General features: G+C 36.0%; 1 protein-coding gene across 5 annotated transcripts in view; it reads right to left on the bottom strand.

Moving 5' to 3' along the window:
- The window catches only part of LOC137250804 (3',5'-cyclic-AMP phosphodiesterase-like), an 801,094-nt gene that overhangs the window by 742,620 nt on the left and 38,747 nt on the right, over positions 1-19,727 (bottom strand). For 4 of the 5 annotated variants that reach the window (XR_010953081.1, XR_010953080.1, XM_067784344.1 and 1 more), the window contains exons 2-3: positions 16,617-17,792; positions 13,347-13,958 (exon numbers count right to left, since the gene is read on the bottom strand). The gene's annotated coding sequence lies outside the window, so the exon portion shown is untranslated. The remainder of the gene's footprint in view (positions 1-13,346; positions 13,959-16,616; positions 17,793-19,727) is intronic. The other variant, XR_010953079.1, reaches the window with a different exon arrangement.

Here is a 19,727-nt window from a genome sequence, read left to right as displayed (position 1 = left end):
CCTCTGCAAATTTAGCAAAACCTATTGAAAAGCTCACCTTAGCACTGCTCCTAACGGTTGTCCACTTATTAACTCTAATTTAGTAAGAATTCATGTTTTTCGTTGCTAGCACTCTTTATTATTATTATTAATAGGTCTGGAAGCACTGCGACCTTTGTGCAGATCTATTGTGCAAGACCTTTCAGCCTAACTTTGTATCTGGAGGCTTTTGATGTATCTAAGTACCTTATCAGGTTTTTTACTCTATATAACATAGGGATTAAGAATCTCACCACCTAGATGGGATAGTCTCTGCCTAGCTAGAGCTACGCATTCGCAGAGAATGTTAACCGGCGTTTCATCATCCAGCTCACAGAAACGACAAATTTGGGTATCGGATAGATTTAATTTACTTAGGTGATATCGTAGACTGCAGTGTCCCTAATAGTACCCAGTGAGAGTTCTTAGGTCCACCCTGCTTAGATTAATGAGTTTGGCTGATACTTTCGTTGCCGGAAGTATAAACATTTTGGCCTGCCTTTGCCCTGGGCAGTCAATGCAGTGACGTCTGAATTGTTTAGTTTCCCAGTTAGCAATAGTTTCCCTGGTGTGTGCTTTTGTAAATCCACAAAAGGGCTCTGGACCATAGAATGCTGCTGTAGCACCCTGCTTTTCTATGTAATCTGCAAGTTCATTAACTTCATGTCCCTGATGTCCGGGAACCCATCCTAACAAAACCTCGTTTTTGGCTCCCAGGGCATTAAGGATTTCAGCGCATTCATCCACTAGCTTAGATGTAACTGTGTAGAATTGCAAGGCTAGCAGGGCCGCCTGGCTGTCCGACATAATGTAAATGATCTTCGGTGTTGAGCCTCTCCGCAGACATTCTCTACCACAGACTTCTATTGCATGAATTTCTGCCTGAAATATGGTGGGGTAGCATCCAATTGGTATCGTTTTCTTGTAGTTCGGCCCATAGATGGCAGCTCCCGTTCTAACGTCATCGAAGTTCGATCCATCCGTGAACCAGACCTCTGAGTCAGGGTCGTTATAAAGAATCCCAGTGGGTCCTGTCCACAATGGACACTTCAAAGTTCCCTGAGATTCGGAGCTTAACGGACATTACGTCACGCAGTTGTAATGAAGGATTTCCTATGGACACTAAATAAATCACATTATCTTCCAGTTTGCAACTGAATCCTCTTATGCACACGCGTACATACTTCTTATTATAAGTGTCACACCACATTGTCATTTCTAGCTAAACTTCACATAACATGGATAATTTTAATACCAGGAATATCTTATACGAATATGCTATTCAAATTAGTTGGAATTTTCGTTGAATGCTCCCAGTCGTAATTTAACTTTCCCAACCTAACACCCTCCCACCCATCAAAGACATGTTCCGTTCATTTGGGTGCGTATGCATGTATGTGTAAATAAGCAATGCTATGCAAATATCACATTTATGAATGGCAAAATTTGTTTTGGAATTTTGTGAAATCTGCATTTCTATAACATTTTTATGTAGCTCAAACTCATACAAAATCTGATTAAGTGAATACATACACAAACTTTGTCATTTTGCTAAATTTGTTCATTTAAGCGTGATTTTATATGACAATTTGAATTGTTAGTGGTGTTTAAATAATTTGCATAACAAGTGGCATGTGAGTTACATTAATAATACATGTCATATCTGTTCTAAAAACCGAATGCTAAATAATCAATGTAAAATAAAAAAGCCTTGAGCGCCAAGTACTCGGGTGGTTTGATGTTTAAACAAACAGGTTACGCTTATAAGACTAATGTTTAGAGGTAAAATAAATTCTGTCCAGGGGTGAGAAAACTTCGCCAGAAGCCAAGAACTTTGTGATTTTTTAGAAGACCTTTGTGGGCTTCTTATTGGCAATAACTCATTCAGACCAGCTACGGCATTACTATAGGCTTATTATCGATAGCGAAATACTGTCGCCGAGTTATCGATTGCTTATTGGCTTGTTATAGACAAGTCATCCATTTTATATTAAAGTTGTATCGTTAACTGTTTCATAACAAGCCCAAGAGTCGCTGATAACAAATTGGTAACACTCCGATAAAAAATCGGTAAATAATATACCGATAGATTTTTGATAACATATCGATAACTGTTCTATAAATAATTAATACATTTTTGATAACATATCGATAACTGTTCCGTAAATATATAACCGATAATTATATGATAACAAACCGACCACTTTTGAGTGGCATTATACGGCATTAATATCGGCTTATTATCGATAGCGAAATACTGTCGCCGAGTTATTGCTTATCGGCTTGTTTTAGAGAAGTCTTCCATTTTATACTAAAGTTGTATCGTTAAATTTTCATAGCAAGCCCAAGAGTCGCTGATAACAAATTGGAAACCACCGATAAAAAATCGGTAAATAACATACCGATAGATTTTTAATAACACATCGATAACTGTTCTATAAATAATCAATACATTTTTGATAACATATCGATAACTGTTCCATAAATATATAACCGATAATTATATGATAATAAATCGAACACTTTTTAGTGGCATATCAAAAGCTTTTTGATAACAAATCAATCTCTTTTACAACATATCGACAACTTTGTCATAACATACTGATAAATAATTGATAGCTTTTCAATAATATAGCGACAGCTTTTCTATATCAATCCGATAACTTGTCGATAAAAACTCGGTAACTCATCGATAAGATCCGTACCAAATTTAAGGTACTTCGAATCGAATACTCGTCTATACCTCACCGATAACACCTCTACAATAAGCTTTCCTTTCCTCTTCCTTCTTTTATTTTTTCCTTTCCATAAAAAAACAAATTAACAAAAATATTTGGCGCAAAAAGACACTCGAAGTGTTTGCTATAAACAGCCGAAGGGCGAACCAGTTCAAAAAACTTGGTTCTCATTAGAAACACTTTATTGTTTACTTTTCCTCCCAGTAGCTCAACATACCTCTTATGATGTATAGCTCGGAAACATAGTTTATAAAGCTACGACTTTTCCATTTAGCATTGCAAAGGTAGCAGTGATTATATTAGGTTGTTTGCCGACAGTCGGTCACAGAATTGCCAAGTGCGACGTGTGGAAAAGAGATCAACCCCGAAGACAGGGGCAATGAAGCAATACAGCTCTGGTGCACTAATTGAAGGCATCGCCATGCTGTCGCTAGTCCGTTCGCTACTAGCGAGCGCGTAAGAAAAGTGAGTTGGCAAAGGTGGACGCCACAATACGTAAAGCTGCAGCTACGCGCGGCGACAGAGTTGCCAGATCTCGAGACTACAATCGAGCAAGGTCCTAGAAAACTTCTAGTATTTGCCAAGAGGGCGGAGTTAGTTTATAACACAAGTCCTGGTGAATAATTTTTTTTTTTACTGGTCGTCAAACAAATTCTCATAACACTTTGAACACGTTCAGTCTGAGCAAGTGAGGTCGTTATTGACCAAACCAAATCTACCAATACGTTATCAAAAATTTATCGAACTGTTGTCAGAGTATCAATTTGTTATCGGCGTATTATAGATTTGTTATCGAATATTTTTCAGAGTGTTACCAATTTGTTAGCCAAGTGTTACCAATTTGCTTTTGGCGTCTTATATATTATTTGCTATCGGCGACTCTTTTGTGCGCTATGAAACAAATACCGATAAAAATTCAATAAAAAATGGATGACACATCCTTTACCGGTCGATAACAAGTCGATAACAAAGCTATAACTCGATAACTCCGCTGCCGATGATAAGCCGATAGTAAAGCCGGTTGTTATCGATAAAAAGCTCTTCTCAAATAGCTCTTAAAATTTGTAACTGGTTAAGTTACCTCTGTTGTGTTTCAGCTTAAGCCGCTGGGCGTGCTCTAGTTAGCACAAAAACTTTTTATTTTCCACCTATGTCTTGAGACATTGAACTTCACAAATACCTGGTACTCACGCCGCTTTTTAGAGCTGCTGATTTCCTTGTTTGTATATCGTGAAATATACTGTTTACTACTAACAGTTTCTAGTGTGCGTATCGCTTGTTTATTTGCGGTTTTCATTATATCGTCTGCTATTAACAAAGGTATTGTTACCCCTAGCAACAACTTTACCCAATCCTATTCTGAATTCAGCACTCACAATAGTCTCTAGCTCTTTGACTCCTTTCCACCGCGTTCATTAAAATTTATAACGAAATTGTTTACACTCAATAAAATCCTTTATTTAACAGCAACTGCTTGTAAAATTTTTAGTTTATAACGGTACGTTTATATGTGTATATTCCTATGTACACATCTGTTTCTTAGAGTGTTCGTTTTATTCGAGATTTTATTGTGCGCTTACTCCAAATCACACTCAATCGGTATTGCCATGTGATACCATTTCATTCGCCTGTAGGGAATTTCCCCTGCTATTACTTTTACTCACTTGAAATTCTCTTTTGTGCATGTTTGCTCAATTTTAAAACAGCATTCAGAGAGCGTTAGGATGCGCGATAAAATTTCTGCCGGGTATCATTCTGTGCAAATTTGTTTCCTGTAAAAAAAAAATTATATTCTGTTGTTTACACTATAGCTGTTACACTTCCCCTTTGTTTGTCTTTTTATTGAGATAAATGTAAGTTTGACACGATGACCCAGCAGGTCAGGGGGTTAGAATATACCCGCGGTAGGTATGCCTGTCGTAAGAGGAGACTAAAATACCAGATTCAAGGCATTGTGTAGCGCAACCTTTTCAGGTTGCCAGCGCAATATATAGCTTCTCCAATGCAATTGTCTACCTCACCTATCCGTGGCGAATCCTGTTTCATTAACAGCCGAGGCTCTGGCGACCCCAAGCTCCTCATGGAACTTGGGGGTGGGGAGGGAGGGATGGCCTGAAGGTTTAATATGGCCATACAAATCGTTCCCGAGATAGTCGGGCTAGTACCTTGATGAAGCTGTGTTACCGGAGCGTACCGGATCTGTATCCGACAAAGGACCATCACATCGATAACACTCCCCAAAGCCTTCGGGGAGTAACCTTATCGTTACAACAACAACAACAACAACAATACGATGACAACTTAGGTTCTGGAGTATTTATTGGTAACACATAAACATAAGCTATCTTACGGATATCCCTTTTAGGGCAACGACCTCACAAAAACTGTAACTACAAGAGATATCTGAGAATATTTCTACAAAATTAGAAATCAGCAGCATGGTGAACCAAAAATTTTGAATTGTCTGGTGAGTTTTCTGGATCTTTTTAAGACATTTTAATAACGAGGATGGGACCGCCTGATGGAAGGTGCGCTTGACTAGATGTAAACAAGGAGATGTATATTAGAAGTATCTTCCTTCGCCCCCTCCTATAATTTGGTTTGGGGGCAAACTGGTTTCGGCATTGCACCATCATAAGATAAGGAAAAATCACACTGATGATGGCGAAAAGCCGAAGCCTGTGTGTCTCCAAACCAAATTTGGCAAGGGAAGACGGAAAATTGTTTCAATTTACATCAACTATCCAACCTATAGGAAAATAAACAAAAAAATTTTTTTAATCATATGAGAATAGATGCGGCGACATAAGGTCAACGGCCATAACGTCAATTGACCTTATAAACACTTCGAATTGCGAGATTTTTTATTCCAAATTTCCACAAGTTTTCAGATTAGAATTTAACTAGCCCCGTTTTGGTATCGTCGCCCACCCCAGTACCACTTTCGCATTACTTCAGGGTGGCGTTCCATGTTTCTCATTTTTTAAGAGCCAACTCTTGTCCCTGGGACCAGGTCCCCGCTGTTTGCTCTGAGTGTCGATTTAATCGCCACTGCTTCGGCTGCGCTCCCTCTCAGCATCCTTTAGGCGTGTCATGACTATAAATGCCATTTTGCTCACTGCAGTCCAGCATTCTTTCCTGTTGCACATTTGTGATACAAAATTTCTCATGGTAGGTTCCTCCCCAAAAACTCTATGCAAGGCGAGTGTTTCCTCGTGGAAACGGGGGCAGTGGAACGTGTTGACGTGTCTGCGTTTTCTAACTCCGTGGTACAGATTGGGCAAAGAGGATATTCCTCTATCCTACGCTTCCATAAATACTCTTTGAAACCGCCATGTCCACTCAGTATCTGCGTTAGATGGGAGTTCAGTTCGCCCTGCTTCCGCTCATTTCATTGAGCTACGTTCCAAACTAGTGTGAAGGTCCAACGGCCTTTACTCGAGGCCTCCCACCATTCTTGCCACTTAGCTATTGTTTGTATACTTGCTCTTTTCTTGGCTTCTTGAGATGGTCGCTCGATATTAGTGTTATACAGATCGGCCATTTCGCTTGCCAGTAAGTCCATTGGGATTTTCTGGGTTAGAACCAAGATCGCATCGTCGTACACCGTCCGATAAGCACTTGCTATTCTTAAAGCTTCAAGTCGGTACGCTGTTAATATATCTTTTTGATGGATCCGTTTAGATCCATACCACACTGGTGCTGCGTTTAGTATTCTTGATCTGGTTACTGTGGACAATAGCTGACGTGTAGCTTCGCTCGGACCACCAATGTTAGGCATTATTCGCATAAGTGCTCCGTGTTTACCTCACATAGGCTGAAAGTGTAGGTGCTACCAGTAGTTTGTCCAACGACCAAACTGAAACACCCTACAAGAAACCAAAACCTCCAGAAACCATAACTCCTTACTCTTTGAAAATACTATAAGCTATTCTTGATGTCGTACTCTGGTACCTGGCGGAAATTATTTATAAAGAGAGCTCCCAGACAGCACTATTTGGCACTATTCAACGCTGGGCTGTTGCACCTGAGGTGATTCATCGTTTTCCCTTCTTTGTCATTTTTGCAACTCATACAGCATCGAGGACAGGGCACTCTTAGCCTTTCGGCATGCCTACCAATATTGACAGAGTTCATTTAGTACGCCTACACGTGTGGAAATTGTATCCCTGCTTAGGGTGTAAACATGATAGGCTCTCTCTCTTAACAGGTTTGCTTATATATACAACATCCTAGGATTGTATACATATTTGGCTTAACGGTATATGTATTTTTTGGCATTAGTTTGGATATGGCAGAGTATAGCCAAGCATTCTTTGTCAGAAAGTATCTGCTTTGTCGTGCCCCGCCCAGAGTTCGTCTGCAATACTGTTTTTCTCAATGCCTTGTTGCCCAGGATCTATGTGCGGTGTTGTTGTTGTTGTTGTTTTTGGGGAGTATTAGGAATCTTGATGGTCCTTTTCAGGATATAGATCCGGTACGTTCCGATAACAAGCACCATTAACTGACAATCTCTATAACGATTTCATATGACCACATTGAACCTTCTTCGTTGTCCTTAGAGCACCACTTATGCTGATCATACTTCATCTGTGCACATTTACCACCAAATCAAAGTGTGACACCTTTCTCAGGGCTAGCCATGGTACGACTACCCCATAAAACTATAGAGGTCGAATAATGGCGGTAAGAATTTTTTTACGCTTAATAGCGTTATCCTTCCTTTTCAGCTACATCCAGAACGCCTTGGAATTTGGCCTTACTGGCCAGGAAGAGACACACACCATTTAGTTCCGATAGGTGAAACGGCGGTATTTTGTACCTTCCAGTTATAAGGCATGCTCCTGTTTATGAGAATTAAATTTTATTTAAAAATACACAAATATTGCACTGTACAAAAAGGCCAATATCCGAATATAGTAAATATATGAAAAAAATAAACTTGCTTAGCGAGAGAAAGGGAAATTTTCTCTTAGTTTAAATTTCCTTTACATGCGTCGACTAACAGAGTACTTGTTATTTGGCAAGCAAATGAAGAAGTACACCACAGAAAACAAGAATAAAACAAAACAAAACCAACGAAAGCATAATAGCTGGGTAGGAAGAAGATGAAGAAACAAGGTGTGCATGTCAGATGTAAGGAATTCACATAAACAAAAGCCCCTTTCTCAGGAACACGCAATGTCATACAAAACATGCCATTTTTGTATTTTTTTGGTTCACGCGGCCGCAGAAAGGCCGTTAAAGAATATAATGGTAAAATGGTAGTCAAACTGAATAAAGTTAAGATTATCACTAAGGAACAAAAGAACAAAAGGAATACCAGACGACAACCATCAAAGAAACTCTTACAAACAAATATGTATTCTTATTTTGTGTATATAAACAAACTTGAAAGGAACACAAAAGTAGCAAATAAGCAAAAGTGAGATACTAACAACAACATATACATAAGTAGCGTACTTGGAAAGTGCAATAAACAAAGGAAAGCAGTGCATGACATTTATGTAAATATATAAAAAACACTCGTACACACTTGTATGGTACATTAAGATGGGTCTACACTGCGTATACGTGATTATGTTGCCAAACAAAAATATTTTATACGTGGCCAATGCATAGTGTGTTGATTTATTGAATATTTGGTGTTAGTTGTCTGAACACTCTAACAGCCAAATGGACTTACAGCAGCGAACAGATAAATAGCAGTGGCAATTTTATTTAAATTTCGTCAACTAAATTCATACACTTAAATTATACTCAGTTGAGCAGAGCTCACAGAGTATATTAACTTTGATTGGATAACGGTTGGTTGTACAGGTATAAAGGAATCGAAATAGATGTAGACTTCCATATACCAAAATCATCAGTATCGAAAAAAAATTTGATTGAGCCATGTCCGTCCGTCCATCTGTCCGTTAACACGATAACTTGAGTAAATTTTGAGGTATCTTGATGACATTTGGTATGTAGGTTCATGGGCACTCATCTCAGACCGCTTTTAAATGAACGATATTGGACTATAACCACGCCCACTTTTTCGATATCGAAAACTTCGAAAAACCGAAAAAGTGCGATAATTCATTACCAAAGACGGATAAAGCGATGAAACTTGGTAGGTGAGTTGAACTTATGACGCAGAATAGAAAATTAGTAATAGTTTGGACAATGGGCGTGACACCGCCCACTTTTAAAAGAAGGTAATTTAAAAATTTGGCAGTCGTTGAAAATATCATGATGAAATTTGGCAGGAACGTTACTCCTATTACTATATGTATGCTTAATAAAAATTAGCAAAATAGGAGAACGACCACGCCCAGTTAAAAAAATTTTTGTTAAGTCAAAGTAATAAGTAAATTATAAGTATATAAGTAAATTATGTCAACATTCGACTCCAGTAATGATATGGTGCAATAAAATACAAAAATAAAAGAAAATTTGAAAATGGGCATGGCTCCGCCCTTTTTCATTTAATTTGTCTAGGATACTTTTAATGCCATAAGTCGAACAAACATTTAACAATACTTGTGAAATTTGGGGCTTAGATTCTAGGACGATAACTGTTCTCTGTGAAAAAGAGCGAAATCGGTTGCAGCCACGCCCAGTTTTTATACACAGTCGACCGTCTCTCCTTCCGCTCCGCCGTTAACAGGATAACTTGACCAAAATCGATATATCTTTACTAAACTCAGTTCACGTACTTATCTGAACACACTTTGTATTGGTGTAAAATATGACCGAAATCCGACTATGACCACGCCCACTTTTTCTATATCGAAAATTACGAAAAATGAAAAGAACGCCATAATTCTATACCAAATACGAAAAAAGGGATATAACATGGTAATTGGATTGGTTTATTGACGCAAAATATAACTTTAGAAAAAAACTTTGCAAAATGGGTGTGACACGTACCATATTAAATAGAAGAAAAAGAAAAAGTTCTGCAAGGCGAAATCAAAAGGTCTTGGAATCTTGGGAGGAATACTGTTCATGGTATTACATATATAAGTAAATTAGCGGTACCCGACAGATGTTGTTCTGGGTCACCCTGGTCCATATTTAGGTCGATATCTCGAAAACGCCCTCACATATACAACTACCACCACTCCCTTTTAAAATGCTCATTAACACCTTTCATTTGATACCCAAATCGTACGAACAAATTCTAGAGTCACCCCTGGTCCACCTTTGTGGCCAAATCTCGGAAAGGCGTCCGTCCACCTATAGAACTAAGGCCCACGCCCTTTTAAAATACTCATAAGCACCTTTCATTTGATACCCATATCGTACAAACAAATTCTAGAGTCACCCCTGGTCCACCTTTGTGGCCAAATCTCGAAAAGGCGTCCGTCCACCTATAGAACTAAGGCCCACTCCCTTTTAAAATACTCATTAACACCTTTCATTTGATATCCATATCGTACAAACACATTCTAGAGTCACCCCTGGTCCACCTTTATGGCGATATCTCGAACAGGCGTCCACCTATAGAACCAAGGCCCACTCCCTTTTAAAATACTCATTAACACCTTTCATTTGATACCCATATCGTACAAACAAATTCTAGAGTCACCCCTAGTCCACGTTTATGGCGATATCTCGAAAGGTTCATTTTGCTAAATGGTGATTTTCCCTTATTTTGTCTCCATAGGTCTCAGCTGAGTATGTAATGTTCGGTTACACCCGAACTTAGCCTTCCTTACTTGTTTTCTATATTTTTAGAAATAACGTCTATGAGTTTTTTAATTTAAACTATGCAAATAAATTTCGAACACATTTTCAAAAATATTTTAAAGTTCGAGCAAATTTTACGAAAATTTTTACATTTCTAATTGGAGCTCTTTGAATGTTTGTACAGCATGCAGTTTTGTAGCTCAATCAAACGGTTTCGAAAGAATTCGAATATTCGAAAAAAAATTTACGAAAATTTCAATTTTTAAATTTAGAGTTTTCTAAACTTTTTTGAGTATGCAGTTGAACGGAATCGAAAGTTCGGGAGACTTTTACGAAAATCAAACAGAAAAATAGCAGAGGCAATAATTTTTTTTTTTTTTAATTTTTTTCAGCTATATTCATATGCTTCCATCTTGGATATTTTTAGAAATAACTTCACATTTTTAAAAATATTTTAAAGTTCGAGCAAATTTTACAAAAATTTTGAACTTTTTAATTGGAGCTCTCTGAATTTTTGTGAAGCATGCAGTTTTGTAGCTTAATCAATCGGTTTCGAAAGAATTCGAATATTCTTTAATTATAGTTTTCTGAATTTGTTTGAATATTTTTGGAGTATGCAGTTTTTTATTCCAATCGCACGGTTTCGAAAGAATTCGATAAACTTTTTGTTTAGAGTTTTCTGAATTTTCTTGAGTATGCAGTTTTGTAGTCTTATCTAAAGGTTTCCAAATAATTCGAAATTTCTTTTTACAAAACTTTTCTTTCGAGTTCGCTAATTCGCTAACAAAGAACAAGTGCCAGATCTCTCAAGATTCGCATTGTCTCGACACAGTCCCAAACACAATCTCGAAATGTTGCGAAACATTTTTAACACACTATTAGTGAAGTGTGCGTGTATTGTGGTTGTGAAGTACTACTGCCACAGTAGAGTTGCAAATAAGGAACATTTTGCCATACTGAATATTTAAGTTATTTATCTGACAGTTCAGCCGTTCGAACGTTAACAGAAGTTGTATAATAATCAGGAATTCCCCATAATTCGTACCAATATTTTGTAATCGGTCAAGAGGCAGCCATTATCGTTTCTATAGGAATTCAGTCATTCACCGGATTTTCTGGTCAAATTTTATATTTCTCGTACTAGCGAGCCTCTTTTGCCCCTAGTACTTACACCGTTTGGCCTCACGTTTCTTTCATCGCTTTCTGTGTCTATCTCGCCACTCTTGTCTTTTTCCAGTGGCATCATCGCTGAAATTGGATAATGGTCCGAGTTGACGAAGACGATCAACTTCAACTCGTTTTGAGATGTTGCATAAAGACTTTGGACTTCGCCCGCTTCTAAAGTGTTAGGATTCTTATCCTTGGGACTTATTTACTGACTCGCATATAAATATTGCCTGTACCCCAGGCTATTTTGCCAAACTGCTATATAACTATATCCTCCGCCTGTTTGTAGGATAGCTACGGGGATATTTTTTAACTATCGCCAGATCATTTCGAGATTGTTGTCGGAATCATTCGTAAAAAGTATTTTAGAAGAGAAGTGAAAACCAGCTTTTTACAAAAATTTAACATGCCCTTCCATGGCTCATCACAGGTTTATCTTCCGACTATTTCGCGATGGAGCGCGCTATCATTTCGGGATCTTCGGGACTGTTTTTAGGATCATATCGGGGGTATAAGACATTGCAAGGCAAGGCGTGTCATAGAAAAGTTATCGGTTTGTTACCGAAAATGTATCGATTTACTATCGAAAATTACCTATCGAAATGTTATTGATGGGTTATCAAAAAGATATCGACTTGTTATTGTAATAGTGCCGATTTGTTTTCTAGAGGTTATAGATTGGTTATAAAAATCTTCAATATGTTACAGAAAAGTATAGTTTCACTATTGTAAAGTTAATAATTGTTTATCGATATGTTATCACAAGCTGATATATTTGTTATCGAAATGTTTTTAATATTTATCGAGAAGTTATCGATTTCATATCGAAAAGTTATCGATTTCCAGTCTGTGTGTCACCAATTGTTATCCGTGAGTTATCGATGTGTTATCGATGATGTATCACTTTGTTATGAAAAAGATAATTCAGTCCCTTAACAGCCGATAAAAACCCAAAAAGAAGCCAATGACTCGGCGATAACAAACCTATAACTCGACGATAGTAATCCTTTATCGATAATAATATAATAAATAAAACAATTAGTATTCGCTGTCGGCGTTTACCTAACTATTTGTTTCTGGTAAATTTAACTCTGTTGTCGTTTAACTTTAACCCCTGGACTAGCTTTAGTTAACTTAAAAACATTGGTTTTCTTGACGTTCATCGCTTTGTTAACACATCGAAATTCACGAGTACTTGGTACTCACGTCTTTTTTGTACGTCTGAGTTATTGGAATCTCAACCTAAATAACTGTAGGTTGTTTTTTATTTGTGACCAGATACAAAGAAATACTTCCATGGTTCTTCAACGACAGAGCAAAACTTCTTTACAGTTGGTAAATGACAGATGCAAATATGTTAAGAGCATACACATAAAAACAATAAATAAAAGACGTTGAAAAAGAAAACAAAAGCACAGTCATGCGAATAGGGAATAAAAGAATGATAAAATACAAAACATGACGAAAAAGACATCAAAAGACAATGTGTTGGAGCTCTGCGGCTTAAGGCCAAAGGGCCACGATACACCAATGCCATTTGCAAAAGAGCAATAAATTGTTATTGTTTTCTTGAACATTTGTTGATTTTTATATGAAAAATTCGCACGCATTTTGTTTTACTGGCGACATGAATGATGAAAATTATATAATTTTGTATATACTTTTTAGATCTATATATTATATTATAATTGGTGCATACATACAACTCTTGTATAATGACAAATTCAATTATTGTTTACTACTCACCTTTTATTTATTTATTGAAGGATTTCGCCAGCTGTCGTTGTTCACTTTGCTCTATGCATTGGTTTGCTTGTATGTGTGCGCTCTATTGAATGAGGTCAGTTATCAGCACAGCAGCAAACTCGATGGCGTATTTGTATGATTTTATGTTTTGATTTTGATTTAAGATAATTTTTTGCATTTATAGGGAATAGAAACACATACACACACACTTTTTCTTGTATTAAATTATTTGAGAGATTTTCTTTTTCTATAGCATAATTAACTTCTTTCTAACGCTACACTCCTTCGAAAATCAAAATCATTATTTAGCTTTGCATTCTTTTTTTTCTTCCAATGCGTCTTCGCATAATTTTATTGCAAATTTTCAACCATAATTTGTCTTTCTATTTTTTGTTTTGGTATTTGCACGAACACACAAACGCACAAGACACAAAAATGTTGTAGATTTTCCCGTGACCGCTTTTCAACATTAAATGTATTACTAATTCGCAACGAGCAATTGAATTTTTTCTAAAGTCCTGTATAGATGTCAATGAAAGTACATATGTATGTATGCATGTGGTCGTTGGCGTCGTCGCTGTTGCTGTTGTCGTTGGCTAGACAACATTTCCTCTGCATGCGATAAAGCATAATTAGTAAACGCGCAACTCTCCCATTTGCGACTATAGAGATGGCCTTAAATTCATCTCTTTTGCTCTATTGTTGGTGAATTTTTGCAAATTGCTCTTTTGATTTCCTTACACAAATTTTATTTTTATTATGCTAACCCCACACCCTAATAGATTTTGTGAGCGGCAGATTTTTGCATAAATTCTCAAATATATTTTATACTAACAGCGCTAGGTGGAAGTGGATGAAAGGGAAACTTGAGTGTGGTACACGAGTACTCAGTATTGTATGGTAAGATTGGTGTAAAGAGAAATGTCTTAAACTTTTTACAGGAATTTTTTTAAAAATTTCCTATTCTCATATTTATTCACCCATTTTCTTCGATTACCGGTATATAAGAGAAATCAAATTGTTACACAAAATTTAAGTTTAAAATAAATACCGAGATTTAGCGTGAGAGTAACAGCCTGAATGTAGGCTACATAAAGATGGTGAATGCAAAGGCTCAATTCTCATATATATGTATACTTTTTTTGAATTAATTTCAGTGCAGAATAATAAGTTTTGCAAGTGGTTTTCTGATAAAGTTTTAGTTGAGTCAAAGAAAAAACTATGGAAGTTGCATGTGGAGCCTATGGAACAATTAAAGAATTTGAAAAACTGTTGGCATACTTTTAGGCGGTTTTTTAATTTATAATATCTTGTCTCTCAGTTCAAGCTCTTTTTTTAAAACTTTCCCTTACTTTAAGAAGTTACTATCTGCTGTAATACACCAAAGACTGAACGTTGTTGTTGTAGTAAAGGTAAAATCACCCTCGAAGAGGAAAAAGCATGTTCTGACATTGGCCCGATTGCTGCGGGAACAATTTGTTGAACATCTTTAACCTTTAAGATGAACTTACTTGGGACTTAGTTTTGCTGCAGAGATAGTCAAGCAAAGCAAGAGTTTCACTTTGCTGGTTCGGTTATAATTAGATGCAGATGGCAGTGTACGACTGAACCAATTAAGAATACATGCAAGGGGCTGCAAAGGGAGGAACAGCAAAGCATTGCGAGGAGACAGACTTGGAACTAGTACCGTCTCTTAATGCGTTAGATCTGCACTAGTTCGGAACTAGTGTGGTTCGCTGCAGGGCTGGTTTCTTTTGCTTATAGCATAATGCGCCTAAAATTATGTTTAAAAATATTTATAAATAGAGAAACTGCAACTATGAGATTGATTCGCTTGTTGAAAGAGAGATGCTACGAACAAAAAATTTTCTTAGGTTGAAAGAGGCTGGTCTGGAAAAACTTGCATTCCAATAATTAGGCCACAGGTACCCCCATTGTGATGTATGGTTTAGGTCGCTTATTATGTCAGATGCCGTCGATCTAACCAATTTGTTAAATCAGTATGTTTTTCAAGTTTAAATATCATATCGTGGTGATTGGCCGAGCGTAGCCAAATTTCTTCTGCTTACTGACAGACATTGACAGAGCATATACTGAAGACCTGCATACGTTCTGCTCTTTACATCTGCAACTGCGACAGTAATCATATGATCTGATGTATGAATGCCTATTTAATAATTTGCAATGATAACATCCACTAGAGATGTCATCCATGACTTATTTATCTCTACAACTGTGTTTGTGAAATCTTTTGCATGGACAGGCCAATCATGGATTGATGTCTACCAAGTGGACATCCCTGATAAGGGCATTTTGTCGTGCTAACATTTCCACTTAATATATGAGACAATGTTTTGGTAGATGGAAGGATATCCGTAGTCTGAAATTAGCATTCAGCTCTCTTTCAAACTAAGAGCCAGCGGTTTATATTTCCTAAAGAACGATGTGGGCGATGCCCCCGCTATATTATTGAAATCATCCTAGGGGGCTTAAACGTCAGGGTGGGCAAGGAACGAGTCCTCAGTCTCGGCGGTGTAGCTTCGCCCTGGCTCGAAATATGGTCATGCACAGCACTATATTCGAGCATAAAAACTACGCCAAGCTACTTTGTTGTCGTTTTATCGAAGAATATGAAACTAAGTCGATGACTTCGTGGTCGGTGGCAGACATAGTTTCACTGTCCTGCAAGTGGGAGTCCTACAAGAAGAAAGTGTGAGCCGTAAGGCAAGCAGATTTTGCCGTCGAAAAGCTGACGACGTAGCCAAGCAATGAGAACGTATTTCGCTCTTATTACTTACCGCCACTGCTGACACTATAAGTTTGCAATGCGCCCGCAAAAGCAAATGGTACGACAAGGAACCCGCCCGGGAAAATGAATGCTGTCTATAGGATCACGCTACGCGGCAACTCGCAGTATATGCGAGTATTATAATAATGCGAAGAAGGAGGAGATGCGCCTATTTAGAAAAACAGTTGTACCGAAACATCTTGCAGATGATGGAACGAGGCAGATTTTGCAGGGACGAGTGTAAAGAGTGTGTTTAGGTTATGAAGGGAGCACTTATTCTTATTGTTAGCCAGCGAGGGAAAAGACGAATCCGATATACGCCCTGTAACGACGGACTGGGGGTATACGAGCTTTTATGAGTTTCCCTATTATTTTTCTGCTCTAAAACTGCCACTCTTGCTATAACTCACTCACACTTCCCACCGCGAGAAAGAGAAGAATAGTACCAAATACCCCTTTGCTACTTAGATGAGCAAACTCACCTTTTCTTCCAGATTTTAGCTTTTGTTAAAGTTTGTAAATCACTCTAAGTAAATTATTTAATTGAATTATTTTGTTTTCACGCACAAATTTTCTTTTTTTTTATTATTACTTTTTTCTTATTTTATTTTTTAGGTTGTTTATATTATTTTTTTTGTTTTTGGTTTGTTTTGTTTCTTGTTTTGTGCCTTCTGCTTGTAATTTTTCAAATTTTTAATCAATAAAGAAGCTTTTACTTAATTTTTAATTCACTTTTACTTTCATTGTTCTTACTTAGGAAAAACTTTTGTTTTGTTTGGGAATTTTATCAATCGAAAATTGTCGCACTTTTATTCTTGGCCTTATTTATAAAACGCCGAAGATTATTCTTACCTTTTTTTTTTTTTTGATACTCCATCAATCAAAATATTTTTTGGGTATTAATTTTTGTATGCGAATTTCTTTTTTTTTGCACTTTTTTCTCTAAGACCTTATGGATTTTTGATTGTGTAATTGAGCCATTGATTTTTTTTTACTAACACAACAAACATTTTTTTTTTCAATAATTTCTTTTAGTTGTAAATTTCCTTTTCACTTAAATTTATTTTTAATAATTTCTTTTTAGCTTTTATGCAGATTAGGGACACTAAGATTTTCTGGCAAGCTTAAACACACATACACATGCATATATTTTTTATACAGACTTTCCTATATTTATTTCTATTTGATATTTATAGCAAATGGCATTTTTAAATATATTTTTTAAAACACAGAATTTTTTTTAATAAAATTTTTAAATATTTTCGCAGAAATTTTTTTTAATATATTATTAAACTGTTTTTGTCATAATAATTTTCGAACATTCTGTTTTAGTTGCTTAATGTTTTATTTTATTTTTTTGCTCTTCTTGCTATATAAAATATTTTTTGCAAATTTTACGAACTTTTTTCAGTTTAGGACATGAGAGCTTTAGTTAAGTTTAAATTAAAAATTGCTTATATATTTGTTACTATGCATATATTTTATGTATTCTTGCAAACAAATTAATATATAGCATACGTTTTTTTTTCTATTTTTGATTGTTTGGTGTTTCTTTTATCACTTTTTTTATTTTTGACTTTTTTTTAGTTTTTGTGGTTTGGTTTATTTTTCTGTTAGCAATTTGTAATGGTTTTTTGTAAAAGTAATTAATTTTGCACCTGGAAATAGAAAAATTCGATATGTTATATTAAGTTGAATGATATTAAAATAAAATACAAAAATGTATCTATTATATTATGACGAATATTAGCAACACTAAGGGATACTATCGTCTCTAAGCAGTGACTTGTACGCACATCAACAAATCAATCATTATGTCTACCCATATCTTCATACAAGCAGCGGAGAGTAACGCATAAACACATGCATGAATCTGAGATACTCCCAAAAGTATGCAACCATTTGTGCAAGTATCACTCACATATACACGCGCATGGGCTATGCGAGAAGCTATAAAATCTTGCATCTGTAGTTATAGCTGAGAAATTTATAGCTTGTAAACGAGAAGTAAATTCTAGAAATAGAAACGCCCAGAAGTATGCGAACGAGAAATCACAAAGTATAAAAAGATGTAAAGCTGAGAATCAGTAATGAGTTTAATTTAAGCTTGCTATCTGTCGAGAAGTAGTAGTGTTATTATGAAGACTTGAATAAAGGCCATTTTGCATTATTGAATAGTGGAGTTATTTATTCAACAGTTTAGTGATTCGAAAGTACGTAGAAGGTTGCAATAAGAGGAATTTCAGTAAACTCGTTACAATATAAATAGGCAAGATAAAATTTTCGTACCCCTTTTACGGTCAAACTATATTTCTATGTTATAAAAAATTACATATGCATCGGTAGGTCTTCACAAGCAGAAGATTAGAACTTTAACAAATTTTAAAAAAAAGGGCAATATAGCGCTTAAATATCAATTTAAAAATCACACTAACACATAACCCAAACACTGGTTTAATCTATAAGACTGTTCTCACGCACACTACCAACGCTATGTGTGTGACCAACATACGTTATGCAAACGAACTCATATTTGTTGGACGTATAGCGGGGTAGTCAGAAAATGGGAGTAAATGTGATGCTGATATTCAAAGAACTTACAAAAATAAGTTAGAGTATTTATTCCTTTTGTTGGTTGCAACAATGTTGTCTACTACTTTGTTAGTTAATAAAATTAAATTAAATTAAAAAATTTTATAAAATGAAATAAAACAAAATAATAAAATAACATAAATTAAGATAAAATAAAATAAAATAAAATAAAAACAAAAAAAAAATAAAATAAAATAATAAAATAAAATAAGATAAAATAAAGTATAATAAAAAATTAATTAAAATGTAATAAAAAAATAAATTTTACTTTGAATTTGAAATAGAAATTGAATTAGAATAGAACAAGATAGGATAAAATAAAATACGATAAAAAAAATATATATATATGCGGGCGCATGTTCAAAAGCGCCATTTGAATAGGGAGAACTCTCCTTTGTTGTTTCCTTTTCCCAAACGTGAAAGCCCTAAGCTCTAGTTGAAGCTCATTATGTGTTTTGATATTTGTTCTGAATATTAAACGTTGCAAACCAGCGTCAAAACGGGATGTATGTGCAAGGATCACCGAAACAACTATCTCTTCAACAGGCATTGCTTTCCATTTAGACATCAATGACGTAACCAACCGGCTTGCATAAACTGAGAGACACTCACCTTCATTTGGATGAACATTTAATATATTTACAATTGTAGCTGCTGAAGTCTTAACACACTCAAACCGCTGTATAAACAATTCTTTGAATTGTGTCTAAGTGATACCAGGATAACTTATTTGCGACAACCAATGCGACGCGTAACCTTCTAACGACTTACTCAGGGCTATAATTAAGGCACTCCCCACCAAAGGATTATCTGCTATTACCATATCAACTGTCGAACACCATGAAATTGGATCTGCTCCTGAAACGTCAGGATTATATTTAGGCAGAGAGATCCTCTCCGCTTGTCCCGTTGATTTTGGAGCCTGCAAAGATTTTACTAGTTCCAAAAATTGTCTATTTTGCAATTCTAAAATATTTCGTAATTGCGTATTCGGATCAATT

This window comes from Eurosta solidaginis, chromosome 4 (assembly GCF_040869045.1).
Source record: "Eurosta solidaginis isolate ZX-2024a chromosome 4, ASM4086904v1, whole genome shotgun sequence".
Lineage (NCBI taxonomy): Eukaryota > Metazoa > Arthropoda > Insecta > Diptera > Tephritidae > Eurosta > Eurosta solidaginis.
This window is presented reverse-complemented; position numbering and strand designations above follow the sequence as displayed.